At 37.7% G+C, this 25467-nt stretch overlaps 1 pseudogene; it reads left to right on the forward strand.

The window, feature by feature from the left end:
* The first annotated feature begins 7377 nt into the window (after positions 1-7377).
* On the forward strand, positions 7378-8267 carry LOC129041434 (large ribosomal subunit protein eL8-like; annotated as a pseudogene).
* Positions 8268-25467: the final 17200 nt, after the last annotated feature.

Below are 25467 nucleotides of genomic sequence, written 5' to 3' on the forward strand. Positions count from 1 at the left end.
GAAATGAAGGAAAAAATGTTAAGGGCAGCCAGAGAGAAAGGTCGGGTTACCATCAAAGGGAAGCCCATCAGACTAACAGCGGATCTCTCGGCAGAAACCCTACAAGCCAGAAGAGAGTGGGGGCCAATATTCAACATTCTTAAAGAAAGGAATTTTCAACCCAGAATTTCATATCCAGCCAAACTAAGCTTCATAAGTGAAGGAGAAATAAAATACTTTGCACACAATCAAATGCTGAGAGATTTTGTCACCACCAGGCCTGCCCTAAAAGAGCTCCTGAAGGAAGCGCTAAACATGGAAAGGCACAACCGGTACCAGCCACTGCAAAATCATACCGAAATGTAAAGACCATCGAGACTAGGAAGAGACTGCATCAACTAACAAGCAAAATAACCAGCTAACATCATAATGACAGGATCAAATTCACACATAACAATATTAACTTTAAATGTAAATGGACTAAATGCTCCAATTAAAAGACACAGACTGGCAAATTGGATAAAGACTCAAGACCCATCACTGTGCTGTATTCAGGAAACCCATCTCATGTGCAGAGACACACATAGGCTCAAAATAAAAGGATGGAGGAAGATCTACCAAGCAAATAGAAAACAAAAAAAGGCGGGGTTGCAATCCTAGTCTCTGATAAAACAGACTTTAAACCAACAAAGATCAAAAGAGACAAAGAAGGACATTACATAATGGTAAAGGGATTAATTCAACAAGAAGAGCTAACTATCCTAAATATATATGCACCCAATACAGGAGCACCCAGATTCATAAAGCAAGTCCTGAGTGACCTACAAAGAGACTTAGACTCCCACACATTAATAATGGGAGACTTTAACACCCCACTGTCAACATTAGACAGATCAATGAGACAGAAAGTCAACAAGGATACCCAGGAATTGAACTCAGCTCTGCACCAAGTGGACCTAATAGACATCTACAGAACTCTCCACCCCAAATCAACAGAATATACATTTTTTTCAGCACCACACCACACCTATTCCAAAATTGACCATATACTTGGAAGTAAAGCTCTCCTCAATAAATGTAAAAGAACAGAAATTATAACAAACTATCTCTCAGATCACAGTGCAATCAAGCTAGAACTCAGGATTAAGAATCTCACTCAAAACCGCTCAACTACATGGAAACTGAACAACCTGCTCCTGAATGACTACTGGGTACATAACGAAATGAAGGCAGAAATAAAGATGTTCTTTGAAACCAATGAGAACCAAGACACAACATACCAGAATCTCTGGGATACATTCAAAGCAGTGTGCAGAGGGAAATTTATAGCACTAAATGCCCACAAGAGAAAGCAGGAAAGATCCAAAATTGACACCCTAACATCACAATTAAAAGAACTAGAAAAGCAAGAGCAAACACATTCAAAAGCTAGCAGAAGGCAAGAAATAACTAAAATCAGAGCAGAACTGAAGGAAATAGAGACACAAAAAACTCTTCAAGAAATAAATGAATCCAGGAGCTGGTTTTTTGAAAGGATCAACAAAATTGATAGACCGCTAGCAAGATTAATAAAGAAAAAAAGAGAGAAGAATCAAATAGATGCAATAAAAAATGATAAAGGGGATATCACCACCGATCCCACAGAAATACAAACTACCATCAGAGAATACTACAAACACCTCTACGCAAATAAACTAGAAAATCTAGAAGAAATGGATAAATTCCTCAACACATACACCCTCCCAAGACTAAACCAGGAAGAAGTTGAATCTCTGAATAGACCAATAACAGGAGCTGAAATTGTGGCAATAATCAATAGCTTACCAACCAAAAAAAGTCCAGGACCAGATGGATTCACAGCCGAATTCTACCAGAGGTAAAAGGAGGAGCTGGTACCATTCCTTCTGAAACTATTCCAATCAATAGAAAAAGAGGGAATCCTCCCTAACTCATTTTATGAGGCCAGCATCATCCTGATACCAAAGCATGGCAGAGACACAACAAAAAAAGAGAATTTTAGACCAATATCCTTGATGAACATTGATGCAAAAATCCTCAATAAAATACTGGCAAACAGAATCCAGCAGCACATCAAAAAGCTTATCCACCATGATCAAGTGGGCTTCATCCCTGGGATGCAAGGCTGGTTCAATATACGCAAATCAATAAATGTAATCCAGCATATAAACAGAACCAAAGACAAAAACCACATGATTATCTCAATAGATGCAGAAAAGGCCTTTGACAAAATTCAACAACACTTCATGCTAAAAACTCTCAATAAATTAGGAATTGATGGGACGTATCTCAAAATAATAAGAGCTATTTATGACAAACCCACAGCCAATATCATACTGAATGGGCAAAAACTGGAAGCATTCCCTTTGAAAACTGGCACAAGACAGGGATGCCCTCTCTCACCACTTCTATTCAACATAGTGTTGGAAGTTCTGGCCAGGGCAATTAGGCAGGAGAAGGAAATCAAGGGTATTCAAGTAGGAAAAGAGGAAGTCAAATTGTCCCTGTTTGCAGATGACATGATAGTATATCTAGAAAACCCCATTGTCTCAGCCCAAAATCTCCTTAAGCTGATAAGCAACTTCAGCAAAGTCTCAGGATACAAAATCAATGTACAAAAATCACAAGCATTCTTATACATCAATAACAGACAAACAGAGAGCCAAATCATGAGTGAACTCCCATTCACAATTGCTTCAAAGAGAATAAAATACCTAGGAATCCAACTTACAAGGGATGAGAAGGACCTCTTCAAGGAGAACTACAAACCACTGCTCAAGGAAATAAAAGAGGATACAAACAAATGGAAGAACATTCCATGCTCATGGGTAGGAAGAATCAATATCATGAAAATGGCCATCCTTCCCAAGGTAATTTACAGATTCAATGCCATCCCCATCAAGTTACCAATGACTTTCTTCAGAGAATTGGAAAAAACTACTTTAAAGTTCATATGGAACCAAAAAAGAGCCCACATTGCCAAGTCAATCCTAAGCCAAAAGAACAAAGCTGGAGGCATCACACTACCTGACTTCAAAGTATACTACAAGGCTACAGTAACCAAAACAGCATGGTACTGGTACCAAAACAGAGATATAGATCAATGGAACAGAACAGAGCCGTCAGAAATAATGCCACATATCTACAACTATCTGATCTTTGACAAACCTGACAAAAACAAGAAATGGGGAAAGGATTCCCTATTTAATAAATGGTGCTGGGAAAACTGGCTAGCCATATGTAGAAAGCTGAAACTGGATCCCTTCCTTACACCTTATACAAAAATTAATTCAAGATGGATTAAAGACTTAAATGTTAGACCTAAAACCATAAAAACCCTAGAAGAAAACCTAGGCATTACCATTCAGGACATAGGCATGGGCAAGGGCTTCATGTCTAAAACACCAAAAGCAATGGCAACAAAAGCCAAAATTGACAAATGGGATCTAATTAAACTAAAGAGCTTCTGCACAGCAAAGGAAACTACCATCAGAGTGAACAGGCAACCTACAAAATGGGAGAAAATTTTTGCAACCTACTCATCTGACAAAGGGCTAATATCCAGAATCTACAATGAACTCCAACAAATTTACAAGAAAAAAACAAACAACCCCATCAAAAAGTGGGCGAAGGACATGAACAGACACTTCTCAAAAGAAGACATTTATGCAGCCAAAAAACACATGAAAAAATGCTCACCATCACTGGCCATCAGAGAAATGCAAATCAGAACCACAATGAGATACCATCTCACACCAGTTAGAATGGCAATCATTAAAAAGTCAGGAAACAACAGGTGCTGGAGAGGATGTGGAGAAATAGGAACACTTTTACACTGTTGGTGGGACTGTAAACTAGTTCAACCATTGTGGAAGTCAGTGTGGCGATTCCTCAGGGATCTAGAACTAGAAATTCCATTTGACCCAGCCATCCCATTACTGGGTATATACCCAAAGGACTATAAATCATGCTGCTATAAAGACACATGCACACGTATGTTTATTGCAGCATTATTCACAATAGCAAAGACTTGGAACCAACCCAAATGTCCAACAATGATAGACTGGATTAAGAAAATGTGGCACATATACACCATGGAATACTATGCATCCATAAAAAATGATGAGTTCATGTCCTTTGTAGGGACATGGATGAAATTGGAAATCATCATTCTCAGTAAACTATCGCAAGGACAAAAAACCAAACACCGCATATTCTCACTCATAGGTGGGAATTGACCAATGAGAACACATGGTCACAGGAAGGGGAACATCACACTTTGGGGACTGTTGTGGGGTGGGGGGAGGGGGGAGGGATAGCATTGGGAGATATACCTAATGCTAGATGACAAGTTGGTGGGTGCAGCGCACCAGCATGGCACATGTATACATATGTAACTTACCTGCACGTTGCACACATGTACCATAGAGCCTAAAGTATAATAATAATAATAATAATAATAATAATAATAAAAAAGAAAAAAGTTATTATACTAGATGTATAAAACACAAATAAAAAAGATTCAAACCATACTATTATAGAAAACCATCAAACTGAAAAGGAAGACAGCAACAGGGAAAGAAAGAAAGTATATACAAACAATAAGCAAACAAGTTATAAAATGATATTAGTAAGTTCTTACCTACCAACAGTTACCTTGAGTGTAAATAAATTAAATAATTCAATAAAAAGACATAAAATGATGGAATGTAACTTTTTAAAACCCAAATACATGCTGTCTACAAGAGACTCGTCTCACCTTTAAGGATACACACAGACTGAAAGTAAAGGGATAGAAAAAGATATTCTATGTAAAGGAAAACCAAAAGATAGAAAACATAGCTACACTCAAATCAGACAAAATAGTATTTAGGCTAAAAACTGTAAAAAAAGTTATATAATGATTAAAAGGTCAATTAATCAAGGGGATATAACAATTGTACATACACATACAGACATATACACCAAATATTAGAGCATGTAAATACATAAAGGAAATACTAAAGGATCTGAAGGGAGACAGCAATTGCAATACAATAATAGTAGGATATTTCAATAACTCATTTTCAACAATAGACAGATTATTCAGACAGGAAATTATTAAACAATCATAGGATTTGAACTACACTTTAGACTAAACAGTACTAAAAGATACATAGAAAACTTTTCATCCAAAAGCAACAAAATACATTGTTTTCAAGCACACCTGAAACATTCTCCAGGATATATCACATGTTAGGTCATGAAACAAGTCTGCATAAATGTAAGAGAATTAAAATCATATCAACTGTCTTTTCTAACTTCAATGTTATGAAACTAGTAAACGATAACAAGAAAATCTTGGAAAATCCACAAATATGTGGAAATTAAACAACATGCTCCTGAGCAACCAATGGGTCAAAGAGAAAAAATCAAAAAGGAAATAAGAAAAATCTTAAGACAAATGGTAATGAAAATACAACATACAACACTTATTGGGTATAGCAAAAGCGGTTCTGAGAGAAAAATTTATAGCAAATAATGCCTTTTTTTTAAAGAACCATCTCAAATAACCTAGTGATACATCTCACGGAACTAAAAAGAAGAGCAAACTAAACTCAAAGTTAGCAAAAGAAAGAAAATAACAAAGACTAGAGCAGAAATAAATGAAACAGAGACTTGAAAAACAACAGAAAAAAGTCAATGAAACCAAGAGTTGTTTTTTTGAAAAGTTAAACAAAATCAACAATCTGTTAGCTACACTAAGAAGAAAGAGCGAAGACTCAAATAAGGGGAATCAGAAATGAAAGAGGAGAAATTACAACTGCTGCTACAGAAATACAAAAGATCATAACATATCACTATGAACTATTACACAACACCAAATTAGATAACCTAGAAAATGTGTAAATTCTCAAACACATAACACCTAAGACACAATAATGAAGAAATAGAAAATGCAAACTGACCAATATTGAATAAAGAGATTGAATCAATAATAAAAAGTCTCCCATCAAAAAATTCCAGAATCTGATGACTTTCCTGCTGAATTCTACCAAACATTTCAAGAACAAATACTAGTTCTTCTCAAACTTTTCCAAAGTCAAAGAAGAAAAATTACTTTCAAACTCTTTTTACAAAGCTAACATCACCCTGATACCAAAACCAGGCAAGAACATTACAGAAAAAAAATTACATGTCAATATCCTTGTTGAATGTAGATGTAAAAATCCTCAACAAAATACTAGCAAACTAAATTCAACATTACATTAAAAGTATTATTCACATGATCAAGTGAGATTTATCCCAGGGATGAAAGGATAGTTCAACATGTGCAAATCTATAAATGTGATACACCACTTTAACAGAATGAAGGACAAAAACCATGTAATCTTCCTATTGATGGAGTGATGGAGGAAAAAGTATTTGACAAATGCGAACAGTCTTTTATAATAAAAATTCTCAACAGATTAGGATAAAAAGGATGTTTCTCCACATAATAAAAGCATATATGACAAGAGAACAGTTAACATTGTACTTAACAATGAAAGTTGAAAGCTTTTTCTCTAAAACCAGAAATAAAACGAGGATGCCCACTTTATTCATTATAGTATTGTCAGTCCTTGCCAGAGCAATTAGGCAAGAGAAAGATATAAAAGGCATCCAAATTGGAAAGGAACAAGGGAAATTGTTGCTGTTTATTGATGATAAGATTTTATATAGAGAAACTCTAAAGACTCCATCAAAAAAATGTCAGAACTACACTTTGGGAGGCCAAGGTGGGAGGATCACGAGGTCAGGAGTTCAAGACCAGCCTGATCAACATGGTGAAACTCCGTCTCTACTAAAAATACAAAAATTAGCTGGGTGTGGTGGCACGCGCCTGTAATCCCAACTACTCAGGAGGCTGAGACAGGAGAATTCCTTGAACCTGGGAGGCAGCAGTTGCAGTGAGCTGAGATCACGCCACCGCACTCCAGCCTGGATGCCAGAGCAAGACTCCATCTCAAAAAAAAAAAAAAAAGTCAGAACTACTAAACAAATACAGTACAGTTTTAGGATACAAAATCAATAAGCAAAAATCAGTAGTGCTTCTATAATACTATCAACAAACTATCTGAAGAAGAGATTTTTAAAATCTCATTTACAATAGCTAGAAAATCAAAATAGGAATACAATTAATTAAAGAGATGAAAGAGCTGTACACTAAAATTTACAAAACTTTGATGAAAGAAGTTGAAGAAGAAACGAATAAATGGAAAGATATATGATGTTTATAGTTTGGAAGAATTAATGTTGTTAAAATGTTTATACTACACAAAGTGATCTACAGATGTAATGGAATCCCTATCAAAACTCCAATGTGATTTTTCACAGAAATAGAAAAAAATCTGCTCTCTCCTCCCGCCGCCCAAGATGCCGAAAGGAAAGAAGGCCAAGGGAAAGAAGGTGGCTCTGGCCCCTGCTGTCATGAAGAAGCAGGAGGCTAAGAAAGTGATGAATCCTCTGTCTGAGAAAAAGCCTAAGAATTTTGGCATTGGACAGGACATCCAGCCCAAAAGAGACCTCACTCGCTTTGTGAAATGGCCCTGCTATATCAGGTTGCAGCGGCAGAGAGCCACCCTCTATAAGCAGCTGAAAGTGCCTCCTGCGATTAACCAGTTCACCCAGGCCCTGGACCACCAAACAGCTACTCAGCTGCTTAAGCTGGCCCACAAGTACAGACCAGAGACAAAGCAAGAGAAGAAGCAGACTGTTGGCCCGGGCCGAGAAGAAAGCTGCTGGCAAAGGGGACGTCCCCACGAAGAGACCACCTGTCTTTCGAGCAGGAGTTAACACCGTCACCACCTTGGTGGAGAACAAGAAAGCTCAGCTGGTGGTGATTGCACACGACGTGGATCCCATTGAGCTGGTTATCTTCTTGCCTGCCCTGTGTCATAAAATGGGGGTCCCTTACTGCATTATCAAGGAGAAGGCAAGACTGTGACGTCTAGTCCACAGGAAGACCTGCACCACTGTTGCCTTCACACAGGTGAACTCAGAAGACAAAGGCGCTTTGGCTAAGCTGGTGGAAGCTATCAGGACCAATTACAATGACAGATATGATGAGATCCGCCGTCACTGGGGCGGCATCGTCCTGGTTCCTAAGTCTGTGGCTCGTATTGCCAAGCTCGAAAAGGCAAAGGCTAAAGAACTTGCCACTAAACTGGGTTAAATGTACACTGTTGAGTTTTCTGTACATAAAAATAATTAAAATAATACAAATTTTCCTTCAAAAAAAGAAAGAAAAATTCTAAAATTGTTTGAACCACAGAAAACCCTGAATAGCCAAACCAATTCTGCATAAAAAGGACAAAGCTGGAGGCATCATACTACCAGACTTTAAACTACATGACAAAACTATAGTAATTAAAACAGAATGGTATCACCATAAAAATAGACACATAAAAAAGAACAGAATAGATAGCCCAAAAAATGAACTCATGAAATTATGGTCAATTAATTTTCACAAAGGGTCCCAGAATACACAATGGGAAAAGGACACTCTCTTCAATAAAGGATGTTGGGAAAACTGGATATCCACGTTAAAGAATAAAATTGGACCTTTATCTCATATCATGTACAAAAATTAAGTCAAAATGGATTAAAGACTTAAATGTAAGACCTGAAACTGTAAATCTACTAGATGAAAACATAGGTTAAAAACTATATGATATATGCCTAAGCAATGATTTTTTAGATATGACCCCAAAAGCTCAGGCACCAAAACCAAAAATAGACAAATGGAATTACATCAAACTAAAAAGTTTCTGCACAGCAAAGAAAGCAATTAACAGAGTGAAGAAGCAACTTATGGAATGAAAGAAAATGTTTGTAAACTACGTATATGATAAGGGGTTAAAATTTAAAATATATAAGGAACTCAAACAACTCAGTAGAAAACAAATAACCATATTAAAATGGGCACTGAACCTGAAATAGACATTTTTGAAAGAAATCATAGAAATGGCCAACAGATACATGAAAAACTGCTCAATATTTCCAATTATTGGAGAAATTCATATTAAAACTACAATAAGATATCACCTCAATCCTCTCAGAATGGCTATTTTTAAAATGACAAAGGATGATAAATGTTGATGAGGATGTGGAGAAAAGGGAACCCTAGCACACTGTTGATGGGAAAGTTAACTAATACAGCCGTTATGGAAAACAGTATGAAAGTTCCTCAAAAAACTAAAAATAGAGTTAATATATGATCCAGTAGTCCCACTTCTGGTTATACATCCAAAGGATTTGAAATCAGTATGTTGTGGAGATATCTGCACTCCCATGTTTATTGCAGCATTATTCACAATAGCCAAGTTATAACTATTGTGTCAGTTAAGTGCCCATCAACTGATAAATGAGTAAAAAAGATACAGACACACACACACACACACACACACACACACACACAGTGGAATATTATTTTGCCTTTACAAAGAGGGAAATTATCATTCACGACAACATAGGTGAACCTGGAGGACATTATGCCACGTGAAATAAGCCAGGCACAGACAGATAAATACTACATGTTCTACTTACATGTGAAATCTAAAAAGTCAAACACATAGCATCAAAGAGCAGAATGGTGGTCACTGGAGGCTGGCAAATGAGGGAAAAGGGGAGACATTGGTCAAAGGGGACAATGTTGCAGTTACACAGGAGGAATAGATAAGTATTTGAGGTGATGAATATGTTAATTAGCTTGATTCAATCATTCCACATTACATACATATATCATAGCATCACTTTTTACCACATAAATATATACAAGTATAATTTATCAATATCCAATAAAAATGAATTTTTTAAAAAGTTGTAATGAGTGCTCCCTGTATGCTCAGCCTTCAGCAGGGCTTTGGAAATAAAGGAAGCAAAGTTTCCTGCACAGAGAATTCACAGCCAAGGGAGACAAGTTAAGAAATAATTATGGGAACACATAGAAGAGGTATTTAATCCAGCCTAGGGGGTCAAGAAAATCTTCTTGTAGAAAGTAACACCCAAAATGAGAAGTAAATGAAAAGGAAGACTTTACTAGCAGGGTGATTGTGGCAAGTCTTTGTTACAGGCAAAAGGGATAATATGCACAAGGGCCTAGAGGGATACCATAGTGTTAGGAAAACCAAAAATAGTTTGGTATAAGTAGAGTGTAGAGTACAGGATGATGGGCAGCAGGAAGGAGCTTGTGGAAATACAGAAATATAATGCCTTCAAGTTAAGCAGGGTCCAGCTTATAAAGACAATTTAATTATGCCAATAAGTATGAACTTTACCCTAAGTGCTCCTGGAGGGAAGACACTGGAGGCTTTCAACTATAGAAATGATGTGATCCAATTGGTATTTTAGAAATATCACTCCGTAAACAGTTGGAAGAAGAGGAGTAACCCTTGATCCAAAGACACTTGTTATTGAGCTATTCCACCAATCCAGGTAGGAGCTATAAAAGAAGAGATGTGAACAGAAAAGAGGGAGAAATACTTAGGAAGTAGAATTGCTCAGGCTTAGGACTGATTATGTTAGGCTGGTACAAAAGTACTTGCAGTAATTGAAAAAACCACAATTGCTTGTGCACCAACCTAATATCTGTAGGTGAGAGGTGACTGGCCAGCCTTTTGATGCTGCATTTGCATCAGCACCACCCTTACTTGGGCCAATTGGTTGTGCTCAGGGTGAGGGTCATGGGTTCAAAACACAGCAGCAAAGGAGCTCCTCAGTAGAACACATTGGCTGTGCCAGTCTGAATAGCCCCTGACTCTGGTTCTGGAGGGTGAGCAGAAAGCAGAAGACTACAGGAATAAATGACTGCAGACACTTCTCTGCATCAAGAACAAGGGAGAACTTTCATAAGGGCCAGTAAGAGTCTTCTTGAGGACGGAAGGGGTAGCAGAATAGATGCATGGTCCCCAGCAGATTCTTGCCTTTCCTCAAGATGGTGTGGATAAGTGGGAAAGATCTATTGTTCCCCAAAGTGATCTTGTCTGCCATAAGTGTTCCTTTATGGAGAGCCACTTCGTAAGCTGAGGCAATTAGCTTTCCTGTCACCCACGTCCTAATCTCTAGCAGCTCCCTGGGAGGAAATGAGAGTCACACTGCAATCTCAGACAAGGGCAACCGGCATCCTAACACTCAGGTAAGCACCCCTCCTCCCGGTGGTTATTCCCCCTGGGCTAGCCCATGAAAGCTGTTTTTCAGATCTACAAGAGTACCTCTATTTTACCTTTATTCATTCTTCTGTGCAAGGAAGGTTTCACTCTGAATAAAGCTATGCTATCCATCTAATTATTGTGTGATTCTGAATGAATACAACACCCACTAGCAGCAGCCATGCTGTTATGCTTAGGTCCTGATGGGTCACAAGCCTATATTCTTGTGATTATTTCTGGTGAAACCGAGAAAAAAAAGGGAATACTGCTATTTAAAACAGCAGCTGCCTTCTAAAGGGGACTGGGGGATGGATCTTGTTAAAAATAGTCTTGGGGACTCTGCTGGTCTTTTCTGCTGCTAATGTTGACTTCACCTTAATGGATTTTGGTGCAACCACTATGGGCCTGGAACGGAGTTTTGGAGTAGGGACTAGAGAGAGCTCTGCTCTGTATTATAGTATGGGAAGAATTCAGAGCCCATAACAGTGAGGGCGGATATGGGAGAGAAAATGAGTGAGAACGAGATGGGAAGAAAGATGGGAAGGAAAAGGAGCTTGAAACAGGGAAAAGCCTTTGCAATCCATTAGGTGCCGCAAACGAACTACTTTTCAAGGCAGTGTGGCTACAATAACCTAGGGCAGGGACGACCAACATGCAAATCATCTTTTCATACTTTTAGTAAAGTCCGATGGATGCCACATGTGAGAAATTGGAAGCAGAAAAAATGCAGTCTCCACACCAAGGTGAACACATGAATGGGGACGTATGTTTTGGACTTGAAGCAGTCTAGAAAATGAACTAATGCAGCAGGAGCAAGAGGTAAGTATGAGAATATAAACCTCTGAGCATTCAAAGAAAGTATGGGCAGGCATTGGCCTTCCAGTAAGTTGTGAAATTGGGGTTTTGTAAAGAATGGTTACTCCAGCTAAACACTGAGATGTACTAGCAATGACTGCTCCTAACATGTGTTAGTTACTGGGAAGTGCAAATTGAGTATATTTATATCAATATACAATATAAGTCAAGTGAAAAAATTGGTAGATAAAATACGTTCTAAAATCTTAGGCAAATATATCTTCATAATATCAAAACTTAAAATATGGATAAAGTTATGATTTTGATATGACTGAAAGTTGTCAAAACATCAAAGATGTCTGAAATTATCTATTGTTGCATATGTCCTGGTGTTCTGTTTATAAACTGGCTACATTTGGTTAAGAAATAAAATGGACACATGATTCATAAGATATGTATTTATTCCAAGGCACTTATTTTCGTTGCCTTCATTTCAGAAAAATCTCTTATTCCTTTAATCAATATTTTCACATAATATTTGCCTCATTGAAAGCAATGCCCAATTAGAATTAGATCATTTTCCTTGAATTATTATGGTGTCTGGATAGTTTTTGTTATTTTCTTTCTTTTTTTTGAGACAGGGTCTCACTATGTAGATCAGGCTGGAGTGGAGTGGAGTGCAGTGGCGAGATCTTGGCTCACTGCAGCCTTGACTTCCATGCTCAGGTGATTCTCCCACCTCAGTCACCCAGGTAGCTGGGACCACAGGTGTGCAACACCATACCTGGCTTTTTTTTTTTTTTTTTTGGCCGGGGGTCGGGGGGTGGGGTGTATGTGTTTGTTTGTTTTGAAATGGAGTCTTGCCCTGTTGCCCAAGCTGGAGTGCAATGGCGCGATCTCAGCTCACTGCAACCTCCATCTCCTAGCCGCAAGCAATTCTCCTGCCTCAGCCTCCCAAGTAGCTGGGATTACAGGCGTGCACCATCACACCCAGCTAATTCTTTGTATCTTTAGTAGAGACGGAGTTTCACCGTGTTGGCCAGGCTGGTCTCAAACTCTTGACCTCGTGATCCTCCCGCCTTGGCCTCCCAAAGTGCTGGGATTACAAGCATAAGCCACCAGGCCTGGCCTAATTTTTTGTATTTTGTTAATAGCAGAAATGGGGTTTTGCCATGTTGTCCAGGCTGGTTTCCAACTCCTGAGATCAAGAGATCTGCCCACCTCCGCCTCCCAAAGTGCTGGGATTACAGTCCTGAGCCACTGTGCCCAGCCATTTTTGTTATTTTCAATTTGTAGAAAATTTGCTTTCTGAGGCAATAGCAATAGCAATTGACAAGAAAATAATATTTAAAGTAATGTTTAAAATGTAAATGGGCCATAAATCTTGCATAGTATATTCAAACATTGTAAAGGGTCAAATGTAAGAAATTACCTTTATCACAGAGTATGTTACAAAAATATAAATTTAATCATATAAATTACTGTCACTTATATCTCAATTCTTTACCATTTCTAGAAGCAATATATAGATACATACAGTATTACTTAAGTTCTTCTTTCAAAATTTCAATGCTGGAACATTATAAAGAAAACAAAAAACAGCCATATCTAGCTATCTCTGTTTAATTGAGAGTATACTATTATCTCTACTGGTCTTAAAAATCGCCTATATAGAAATTAATACCAAAATTTTTGTGTATGAATTCTTTCCTTCAGAGTTATAAAAATGTTCTCTTCATTTCTTTCTCAAGTTTATTTTATTTTATTGTAATATCACTTTTGTTGTGTTTTCATATGTAGTTTCTTTTAACTTAGAAACATTTTCTCTGAGCTTCAAGTCAATGACAAGTTTTATATATATACTTACATATGAATATATTGTAAATATATATGTAAAAACATTTTCTCTAAAAGCTTGAGCAATGTCTCTTTACCCTTTTTTTTTTTTTTTTTTTTTTTTTTTTTGAGACAGAGTCTCACTCTGTCACCCAGGCTGGAGTGCAGCAGCACAATCCTGGTTCACTGCAATCTCCACCTTCCAGGTTCAAGCAGTTCTCCTGCCTCAGCCTCCCAGGTAGCTGGGACTACAGGCGCACACCACCATGCCTGACTAATTTTTGTATTTTTAGTAGAGATGGGGTTTCACCATATTGGTCAGGCTGGTCTTGAACTCCTGACCTTGTGATCCACCTGCCTCAGCCTCCCAAAGTGCTGGAATTACAGGCGTGAACCACCGCACCCGGCCCCTTTACCCTTTAAAAAATATATTCATTTGATGTTGGTAGTGGTGTTCATAAGCTTTTGCTAGCATTATTAATAGCAAGCAACATTTCTTAATAAATGACTGTGGATAACACAAATTAAACTTAATTTTGTTTTATGCTAAAGACCATGACTTATGACATTTTTAAGGATCTTCTCTTACCTTGTTTAATATAAATTTAATTGTTTTTAACACCATTTGGTTGGCATTCCCATCAGGTGTCTAACAGTTGTTGTAAGGTCAAATTTGATATGTCTTACATCAAAATATTCTATCGTTGGTAGATTCAGAAAATATTGTATGTAATCTTTAAGTTGTTTCAAAGAATATCGCATCTATTGGCATAGTTGTGACTATGTCCTCTAGTGACAAATTTAAACTATGCAATGTATATGGCACCAAAAAATCTGCTGAATTTTTGGCTAAAATTTTGGGATAGATATATTGATTTGAATTGAATTGTGTTTTGCTCAAACTATTCATACAATGTCAAAAGAATATCATGGCCATTTTCTAATATCTTCACCTAATAAAGCTCAAGATAATAAAGCTAATAGCTTCTTCTTTAATCATGGAATTTGCCAATTTTATAAATGTAACTTTCTTTATCTTTCAATGAGTAGGTGAAAATTGTGTTTGACGTTTCCAAATTGCAAATTTGCTGTTAATAATTCTTTTTTTCAAGCCCCCATAGCCAAGACAATCCTAAGCAAAAAGAACAAGGCTGGAGGCATCACGCTACCTGTCTTCAAACTATACTACAAGGGTACAGTAACCAAAACAGCATGGTACTGGTATCAAAACAGATATATAGACCAATGGAACAGAACAGAGGCCTCAGAAATAACACCACACGTCTACAATCATCTGATCTTTGACAAACTTGACAAAAGCAAGCAATGAGGAAAGGATTCCCTATTTAATAAATGGTGCTGGGAAAATTGGCCAGCCATATGTACAAAGCTGAAACTGGATCCCTTCCTTACACTTTATACAAAAATTAACTCAAGGTGGATTAATGACTTAAATGTTAGACCTAAAACCATAAAAACCCTAGAAGAAAACCTAGGCAATACCATTGAGGACATAGGCATGGGCAAAGACTTCATGACTAAAACACCAAAAGCAATGGCAACAAAAGCCAAAATAGACAAATGGGATCTAATTAAACTAAAGAGCTTCTGCACAGCAAAAGAAACTACCATCAGAGTGAATAGGCAACCTACAGAATGGGAGAAAATGTTTGCAATCTATCCATCTGACAAAGGGCTAATATCCAGAATCTACAAAGAACTTAAACAAATTTACAAGAAAAAAACAATCCCATCAAAAAGTGGGCAAAGGATATGAACAGACACTTCTCAAAAGAAGACATTTATGCAGCCAACAGACACATGAAAAAATGGTCATCATCACTTGTCATCAGAGAAATGCAAATCAAAACCACAATGAGATACCATCTCACGCCAGTTAGAATGGCGATCATTAAAAAGTCAGGAAACAACAGATGCTGGAGAGGATGTGGAGAAATGGAAACGCTTTTACACTGTTGGTGGGAGTGTAAATTAGTTCAACTATTGTGGAAGACAGTGTGGCGATTCCTCAAGGATCTAGAACTAGAAATACCATTTGACTCAGCAATCCCCTTACTGGGTATATACCCAAAGGATTATAAATCATGCTACTATAAAGACACATGCACATGTATGTTTATTGTGGCACTATTCACAATAGCAAAGACTTGGAACCAACCCAAATGTGCATTGATGATAGACTGGATTAAGAAAATGTGACACATATACACCATGGAATACTATGCAGCCATAAAAAAGGATGAGTTCATGTCCTTTGCAGGGACATGGATGAAGCTGGAAACCATCATTCTCAGCAAAATATCACAAGGACATAAAGCCAAACACCGCATGTTCTCACTCATAAGTGGGAGTTGAACAATGAGAACACATGGACACAGGGAGGGGAACATCATACACCAGGACCTTTTGGGGGCTGAGGGGCTTGGAGGAAGGGATAGCATTAGGAGAAATACCTAATGTAAATGACAAGTTGATGGGTGCAGCAAACCAACATGGCACATGTATACCTATGTAACAAATCTGCATGTTGTGCACATGTACCCTATAACTTAAACTATAATAATAATAATAATAATAATAATAATAATAAAGGACACACACACAAAAGAAAATTCTTTTTCATTCTCATTGTTTTTATTGGTAATTAAATTTTTATTTAGTAAGGGATATGAAGTTACAGGCATTTCCCTTCACCTGTTCAAGTTGAAGATTTGGTAGGAATAATTTTCTTGCCTATGTGCATTGTTTTTATAAATAATTATTTATGTAATAAAACATTTGTAATGTAATAATCACACATTTTATCTGGGTCTTGCATTTCAGAAGTATGGTTACTTTCATTGTTCATAATTCTAAATTGCTCATCCTTTTTTTTTTTTTTCCTTACAGCTTCTTTTCTTTCATGAGCTCAAATTTCTTAATGTGTATATCACAATCTTGACTTGTACTCATTCTCATTTAAGAGATTTTTAAAATAGCTGTAAAAGTGTACAAAATTTGAGTATATTCTCCTTAAAATTCAAATTAAAATGAATATGAAACATTTTATAACAAAATAACTTGTATGTTTTTAAGAAAGTTTTCTTTTAAAGTACTTAAATGTGTTCAAATAAAAAGGGAAATATGAATTGTATTTAATAAATATCATGAATTCAAGATTATTTTAAGCTAAAGTTTTATTTTTTAAACTTTACTTAAATCAACTCAAATATTTTTGCAAAATTAATTTCTTCACAATTCTAGAGTTCAATGTCTTTGTACCTGCCAATGTAAAGAATCAGTGCCATACCTTTCTAATATTACGCATATTATGTTACCCACAAATGTCTAAAGTTAAGAGTTATATAAATTGTTTAACATTGCAAAACATTTCTCATCTGCCATGTGTAACCTGTGCTAGTTGATGATTCTCTGTGAAACTGCAAATTGGAATGCAAAGAGAAGCAGGAAAATGGACAATTGGCACTACTGGGGAAAGATAATCTTTTATACAAGAATGTGCTATATTCATGTTATCCTAGAGGACAAATTTGACAAGTTAATTAATTTGTTTTTTTCTGTCCTAATAGCTTCTGCCATTCAAACCCCTCCTAGTGCCAGGGAGTATCCATCTCCTAGTGCCACAATCCACCAACTTAATGGTATTTGGATACAATTGCTTCTTAAATTAACTTTATTGTTAATTGACACATAATTATACATATTTATGGGGTACTGAATGATACTTTGATACAGGTATACCATGTGTAATGATCAAATCATGGTAATTAGCATATATATCACCTCAAAACATTTATCATTTTTTTGTGTTGGGAACATTTAAAATCCTCTCTTCTCATAATTGCCTTTCATTTTGAGGACAAAGGACAAGAGATGTGGAGAAGCATTTCTCTGGGGGAATGAAAGGTGTTAGGGCAGATGTAAGGGTTATATGTCCTTAGGCCAGCACTGGACACTGGATCCTCAGGGCAGAAGCCTCTTTGGGTTTTTATTTTAATTTTTTTATATTTTATTTATTTATTTATTTATTTATTTATTTATTTATTTATTCTTTTTGAAACAGAGTCTCACTCTGTTGCTCAGGCTGGAGTGAAGTGGCATGATCTCGGCTCACTGCAACCTCCACCTCCTGGGTTCAAGCGATTCACCTGCCTCAGCATCCCAAGTAGCTGGAATTACAGGCGTGTACCACCACGACTGGCTAATTTTTGTATTTTTAGTAGAGACGGGGTTTCACCATGTTGAACAGGCTGGTCTCAAACTCCTGACCTCAGGTGACCCATCCGCCTCAGCCTCCCAACGTGTTGGGATTACAGGCGTGTGCCACAGTGCCCGGCCCCATTTTGGGTTTTTTAACAAATTTAGTTTTGGCTGTACAGTGGTCCCTCTCCAATGTGAGGCCTAAGGCAGGATTTCCTTGCCCAAATCAAAGAGTGTTACTGATACTGGCAATTGTTTTAAATATTTTCATGGTAATAAAATGCCATAAGTTTAGCTTATTAATATGCACATTGGTGATGAGAAGCCTTATTCCCTTTTTGCCTGTGTCTCAAATGTTATCAATAACATTTATCAGTAGTCTAATTATATATCTTGAATTTCAATCTCCTTTCCAGTTGTGGACATTGATGGCTTTTTTTTTCTTCATCCTTTTCTCCTTCTCTGGTAAAATAAACAAACAACCAAAAAGTCTGCTATTCTAGTAACTGTACTTCCTCTGGGCCGTGTGCCAGGGGTTGGAATTTTCTGACTGGCCAACCTGGATCATCTGCTCATGACAGTCTTGGGAGAGATGAGTTCGCACCCACTGCGCTGGGTGGGCATGTAGTACAGGATGGTCCATCAAAGTTGCTTTCCCCACCCTAGACATGATGATTAGGTCAGAGATGGGCCTATGGCCCCAGCAAGGACTGGGTTTTGGGAGGGATTGATATGATCTCTAAGACTTTTCTACTTCAAAATTGTAAACACAAGACCATGTGGGCTGGGCGCGGTGGCTCACGCCTGTATTCCCAGCACTTAGGGAGGCTGAGGCGGGTGGATCGCGAGATCAGGAGATCGAGACCATCCTGGCTAACACGGTGAAACCCCTTCTCTACTAAAAATACAAAAAATTAGCTGGGCGTTGTGGCGGGCGCCTGTAGTCCCAGCTACTCCGGAGGCTGAGGCAGGAAAATGACGTGAACCCGGGAGGCGGAGCTTGCAGTGAGCCGAGATCGCGCCACTGCACTCCAGCCTGGGCGACAGAGCGAGACTCCGTCTCAAAAAACAAAAACAAAAACAAAAGACCATGTAAGCCTAGAGAGGCCACAAACAATCTATTTTTTGCTATGAACTAGAGACTGCATACCTAAGGAAAAAAACAACCAACACAGTAGAGCAAGAGCCAGAAGACTGAGAGAATGGCATCTGATGATTTTACTTGAGCCCCTAGATCCAGCCTCACTTATTGTGGATTTTTGAGTTATATGAGCAATCACATCCTTTTATTCTCGTCTTTTCTTTTTTATCTACTTCTTGTTAAATTTCGTCATTTATAATGAACGTCTTCCAAATAATACACAACCTTCCTCCTACCTGCCTTCTGGTATTGTTCTTTTATGTACAACTTCAGCATTTGACATGACTTTCCCATTCAAGTGTCTGTGACATTGAATAAAAGAATGAATGAAGCTAACAATGACTTACTGCTTTTTCCTACATTCAGAAGTATTTATCACATCTGTCATTTACTTTTTACAAATGAGGAAAAATCTGCTCATAAAGTTTATGTTTCTTGCCCACAATCAATAGCTAGCTAGCAACTGGGGCAGAATTCAAAGTCTGGACTGACTGACTTAAAAACCTAAACCTTTTCTCCCTCCTCAATGCATCACCAGTAACGAAAATACTGTTGTTTGATTATTTATTTGCTTAAGATACTCTAAATCAAGTTATCTCCCAGTTGCCTGTCTCTTAGTGGTTCCATGATTCTCTTTGCTTAGCGTCTCTTCACATACTTCCCCCAAAGAGATCACTGATGTCTCCCCAGTGTCTGCAAATCAATTAGTTTAATAAGTAGTGATTCTCACGTTTGACTTTTGGACTTCTTCTTAGCATTTTTATGATTCTTCTTAGTATCTTCAGCACCAAGCACACACCCTGGCACATAGTAGGTGCTGCAGGCTACAGAAGAATTCTTTGAACCATTGATTACTTGCTCCTTGACTATATGAAAAAATAACTACTGTTTTCCTGAGTCTTCTTTTTTCTAAAACAGACTTCCTTAATCCTTTCTGTTCTTCCTTATAAACATGTTTCGGTTGAGGAGGGTTTAGGTTATTGCAGCCTTATGAATATGAAAGACAATTTTCTTAGGAACATTACTTTGATACTTATGTACAGGTTGGTAAGAGGAAAAAGAGAAAGGAAAATGACCAGTGGTGTTCTATCACAGGAATAAGCCATGAGCTTTTCATGGCCCTTACCATAACATGACAATTATTTATTTTTCACTACTATTAGACTGTAAATTCCATAAGTGCAGGCACACTATTTGTCTTGTTTATTAATTTTTTTGAATGTCAAGTATAAAACACATGACCCTGCACCTGGTGTGAAGCCTATAGGCTTAAAGTTAGACTACGTTAGTTCAAATCCTGGATCACTCTATAATATGCAAACTATCATAGAGCAAGCCACATAATTCCCATAGCCTTGATAGTTTTGTTTTTAAGTGGATACCAGTCATTCATATCTCAAATATTCATTGTGAAAATTACGTTAGGTAGTTCATAGAAAGTGTTTAGCATAATGATGGGCACATAGCCCTCAAAAATGCCTCTTGCTATCATTATTATCAGGCCTTCAATAAATATTTTTAAATGATCTAGTTGTAGTTTCCTGACCTTCACTATTCTTGTTCCTAACCTCTCCATACATGCTGGTTTGATAATGTTCCTTGCTTTTAAACAACATTTCAGGGGGAATATGACCAATGAAATATCACAAAGACTGGCCACCTTCCTTTTGCATAGTTAGCTTTCTCATCTAATCAGGAGTTGACTCCTTTGTGCTTGCCAGACCCCTAAAGCTTTCTCAAACATGTGCCATTTATCAGCTTGTTTATGGAAATCTTAGGGTAGTAACTCCAGTGGTCAGGGTGATAGCTTTGGCTTTAAAATGAGGTGTGGACCTGAGGGCAAATAGAAAGGACATTATCTCCTCAGTAACCTGAGGAAGCAAAGAAAATAACTCTGGAATTGGAGTTGGATGGGAGGAGAACAAAAGTTAAAACTGGGAAGCAGGATGGAGATGACAATAAATACTTGCTTTCTGTGTCAGCAAATGCCAAGCTGAAGTAATAAAACTGTACTTATAGTTGTTAATCCAGATATAGTTTGCATGCTGAGAGCTTTGCATATTGCAATAAAGTGTCTTTGTCCTCTGAAACAGCTGTGGGGGAGGGCTGGAGCTGAGAAGTGAAGGTGAAAGCAAGTGGGTCCTGGGGCATGGCCTTCAGAGGGGCAGCTGCTCTCACCTTTTGTGGTGGAGTGGTAATGGAATCAGCAGTGAAGGCGGCCACAGACCCTGCTGTTTGGGAGCTGCTCTGGGTGCCTGCTTCATCACATGTTAAGAGAAGATCATGTGCTTTCACCAGCCCAGATGGACACCACCTGTTTCTGTGCCAACATCCTGAATTTGTGGGCAATGAGCGGCAGCCAAAGGGCAATGTCCTGACTAAATTGTAGCTGTGGGCCTTAGCCCTGTCATCAAACTAAACATATTTCTCTACGCCTTTGATTCTCTCTGTGTGTGGAGATGGGCCCACAGCCCAGGCACTCATAGGCAAAAACCAATACCTCCCTGCTCTCAGGCATATCCAGGACTGAGCCAGGATAGCGTCTCATCCAGAGAAGGGATTGGCCTTCTTTTGAACATATCTTTCTCGATGACTGGTATCTTGAAAATGTATAATGAAGATCTGGTTACAGAGTCAAATCATTGACTAGTTAATGAATTAAAAGGTTGCTTCTAAACTTAATGTTTGCCTCCTGTAAGAAAGATTTAGGCCTATGTTTAGCCTAGCTCACCTAAAAATAAGGTTTCCTTTTCTCCCAAATTCAAAATGCCTTGAGAAAATATAATACCACGTATACATCCTGAAGCCCTATGTGACCCAGTCCTGTCTCCAGCTTGCATTTATAGATACTCTGAAAACAGAAAATAATTCAAATAAGTTTGATCTTTGATGCCCTCAAAGAACATTTAGGGGAATCCCATTCAGAAAGCACAACATTCCTGGCACAGAGCAAGCATTTCATAGATAGCAGTTTTGCTTGCGACATTATTATTATTATTATTATTATTACTATTATTTTCAATTTATTGTTGTTTTATTTTACAAGCCCCTCCCCAAGTTCCTACCTCTACAGGGGCTCTGCCCCAAAACCCTAAAATCTATTTCTGAAAGCTCCTGTCAAAGCACACATCTTATCTGACTTGCACAGAAAGCCATTAACAGCTAGGAACACAGCTTAAATTAGTTTATCAGATTGGCTTCACTCATTTAACAGAGACCAAAGTAACAGAACCCTGGAGCCCAGTAAATAAATAGAGGTTTCCTGGCCTCCAAAATGCAGAGTATTCAAAAGAGTGCTTGTAAGAGGCTCAAATTTCCTGGTCTAAAAAAGACAAATACTTTGAATAAATGTAACAGAAAAACTAGAGTCCACTCATAGTGGATAAATTTTCTTCTTACGCATTTGGAGGAAGTAGCTACCTTTAAATGTGAATGTAAAAAAAAACAAGACACATTCTTAGACTTTGTATGGCATAATGCAACTGATAGAATACAAATAGAGCAGTAAGGTTCTACTTTATGATATCTTCTACAGGAAGCATTACAAATTAAGAGTGTATGTCTCTAGCATTAACTTAGAGAAGCAATTCAATTGTGGAGAAATATACTTTGACAGGATAAGGTCAACTTATCAATCAACAGAAATTTTATGGCATAACTTTTTTCCTATCATCAGTATTTACTGAGCATTTACAGTGTACTAGGCACAATAGAACATACAGAAAACATTGTCCCTGCTCTTGAGGAGCTCACATTCTAAAAGAAAAAATACACCTCTTTTAAAATGGCATTTTTTTCGGTGTTTTCTGCAAAGTACTGAGGAAATATTTTGTAAAGTGAGCTTTGGGTATAACTTAGCCCCATCGTTATTTAGAGAATAGAGGAAGAGAAAGAGGAGGGATTTTCAAGGCAGACAATGACAAACCATTCAGGATAAGTAGGGTTTTAAAGGGAGATAAACACAGTCTCATCAACTAAGGAGAGATTTGCTGTAGTAAACAGGATGAGGGAAATAGTTTGTGTGATGCAAGCAAAGGAAGCAGGGTGTCTTAGACATTGAGTGGGGAAAGAAAGATCATGCTGCTTTTTTTCCAAGTATATGGCCACCAAGTAGAAATGGTTGGTGACGAGACAGAAGGCTGAAAAAGGAAGGTAATTTTGTGCACCTGACTAACATCCCACTCCTTTAATTCTAAATTCTACCATTACTAAATAGTTTTTGATTCTCCACTTTGCCGATTGTGTGACCTTAGTCACGTCACTTAAACTTCTGGGGTATATCTTTTAACAGCACAATGAAAAGGCTAGGCTACATAATCACTATGTTTCTTTCAAGTGCTAAACTTTTCTGTAAATTATATCATTTGTAATTTAATCTCCTGGGCAGACAACATATCCAGAAGCTACTATAAGGGAACTGGTTCCAATTTTTAAGCTTTATATAATATAATGTTCATCTTTTCCTATTAAATTATGCTACTGTTTCTATTTACCTTTAGTCTGGACCAACTGGGGTACTTCATTAGAGCAATATTATTGTTCCTATTAGATATCATATTACAGTTTACAAAGTGTCATGCTAGAAGACAGGCAATAGGGCATAATGATCACAGAGTGTGGGCTCAAGAGCCTGACTGACTGGGTTTGATACCTTCTTCATGCTTCTTACCTGCATGCCCTTGGGATAGTGCTCCAGCGTTACCTATATGAAAAAGGGATACAAGAGTACCTGCTTAATAGGATTATTGTGAGGATTAAATGAATGAATACCTTAAAGTGTTTCAGACAGTTGCACCGCCCATAGCAAGCACTCAGTGACCATTAGCTACAATGTTAATTACAACTATCATATCCATCGATCTTCACAAAGCTAAACAGACATTTCCAGTGACCCTTCAGATGAAGCAACTGGAGGATAAGACAAGTTGCACTGATTGTCAAAGGTCGCGCAATTCAGAAAGTTGGGTCATGAGAATGGACCCTAGGCATTCTAATTTCAAGTCTAGTGATCTCTCCACACACCGTGCTTTCCCTGTGAAGCCAACGGCTGGAATTTCACCATTGACTGGTCTGATGAGCTTCATTCCAGCTGAACTCTGCCTCCTAGTCAGAGTATACCCCAGTGCTCAGCCATTCATCTTTAAGTCTTCATCTTAATGACCAGCAGACAGTGCTAATAGCTACATCATTTTCAGTGTGGGGCACAAGCCATTATAATATCTCCCAGAGACATCTGCCTTCACTTTCTTTCAACTGGAAGTAATTACTGTCTTCTTTTAGCAGCCACATCACTTTATAGTGTCCATAAGAGTCCATATAAGAGTCCATACCATCATTCACTTCCCAGCACACACTATAGCTTCCTACATAAATATCTTATTTACTCTGCTACACTCTTCACTCCTTGAGTGAACTGTTGATGTCTTATTCAGTTTGCACCTGGTTATGCACTCTATAAGTATCTGCTGATTGAAGAGAAGAATGAATGAGTGTATACTTGAAGTATTTAGGATCAAGCCCCTGCAGAGAGACATAATTGAATTCAACTCAAGTAAATTTTGAATGATGAAATGTACCTGGCACTATACCATATATACCTTTATAGGAGATCCAAAACATATGTCATAGTCTCTTAAGCTTTTTTGGACAGGCAAGACTTATACTCATGAAGAAATTATACCTGCGGGGGGAAAATGGAAATGAGGTAAGAGAGTACTGGCAGTCCTCAAATTAGAATGTTCTTCCAAAAATTCATTTTAAGTTGATTGTTTGAAGTTTGGAGTACATCTATCTATGAAAACATTGTCATCAGCTTTATAATATGTTTCCAATATTGGTCCACAATATTTTGCCAGAAAAGTCAAAGATGGGAAGGACTTTAGAATTTATCTACTCAAAGCCTCTCATTTTATAGAAGAGACAGTATGACTTTCCCAAGATCACACAGTGAGTAAGCTGAAACTAGAATTCTCATTTTAGCAACACTCAGTAGTAATAATAGAAAAGCAATCATCACGACAGGGAACTGTACTTGTATAAATATTTATCAAATGCCCATTATGTGGCAGACTGTGCAAATGCCTTTTTACCCAAAGCACCAACCTTGACGATCCTCTCCTTCCTCTGCCCTCTTTGATTTACGTTCTGCTGATTTTACTACTTCTATATTCCTCTGATCCATCCTCTTCTCCCCAACTCTACCATCACTTTTTTAGTTCAGGCCACTTCATCTCTTATCTGGCCAATTACAGCAGCTTCCCAGTTTGCTCTCCCAAGCCCTTTGTCTCTAAAACCTCCAAAGTGATCTAT

This window comes from Pongo pygmaeus, chromosome 1 (assembly GCF_028885625.2).
Source record: "Pongo pygmaeus isolate AG05252 chromosome 1, NHGRI_mPonPyg2-v2.0_pri, whole genome shotgun sequence".
In the NCBI taxonomy this organism is placed as follows: Eukaryota; Metazoa; Chordata; class Mammalia; order Primates; family Hominidae; genus Pongo; species Pongo pygmaeus.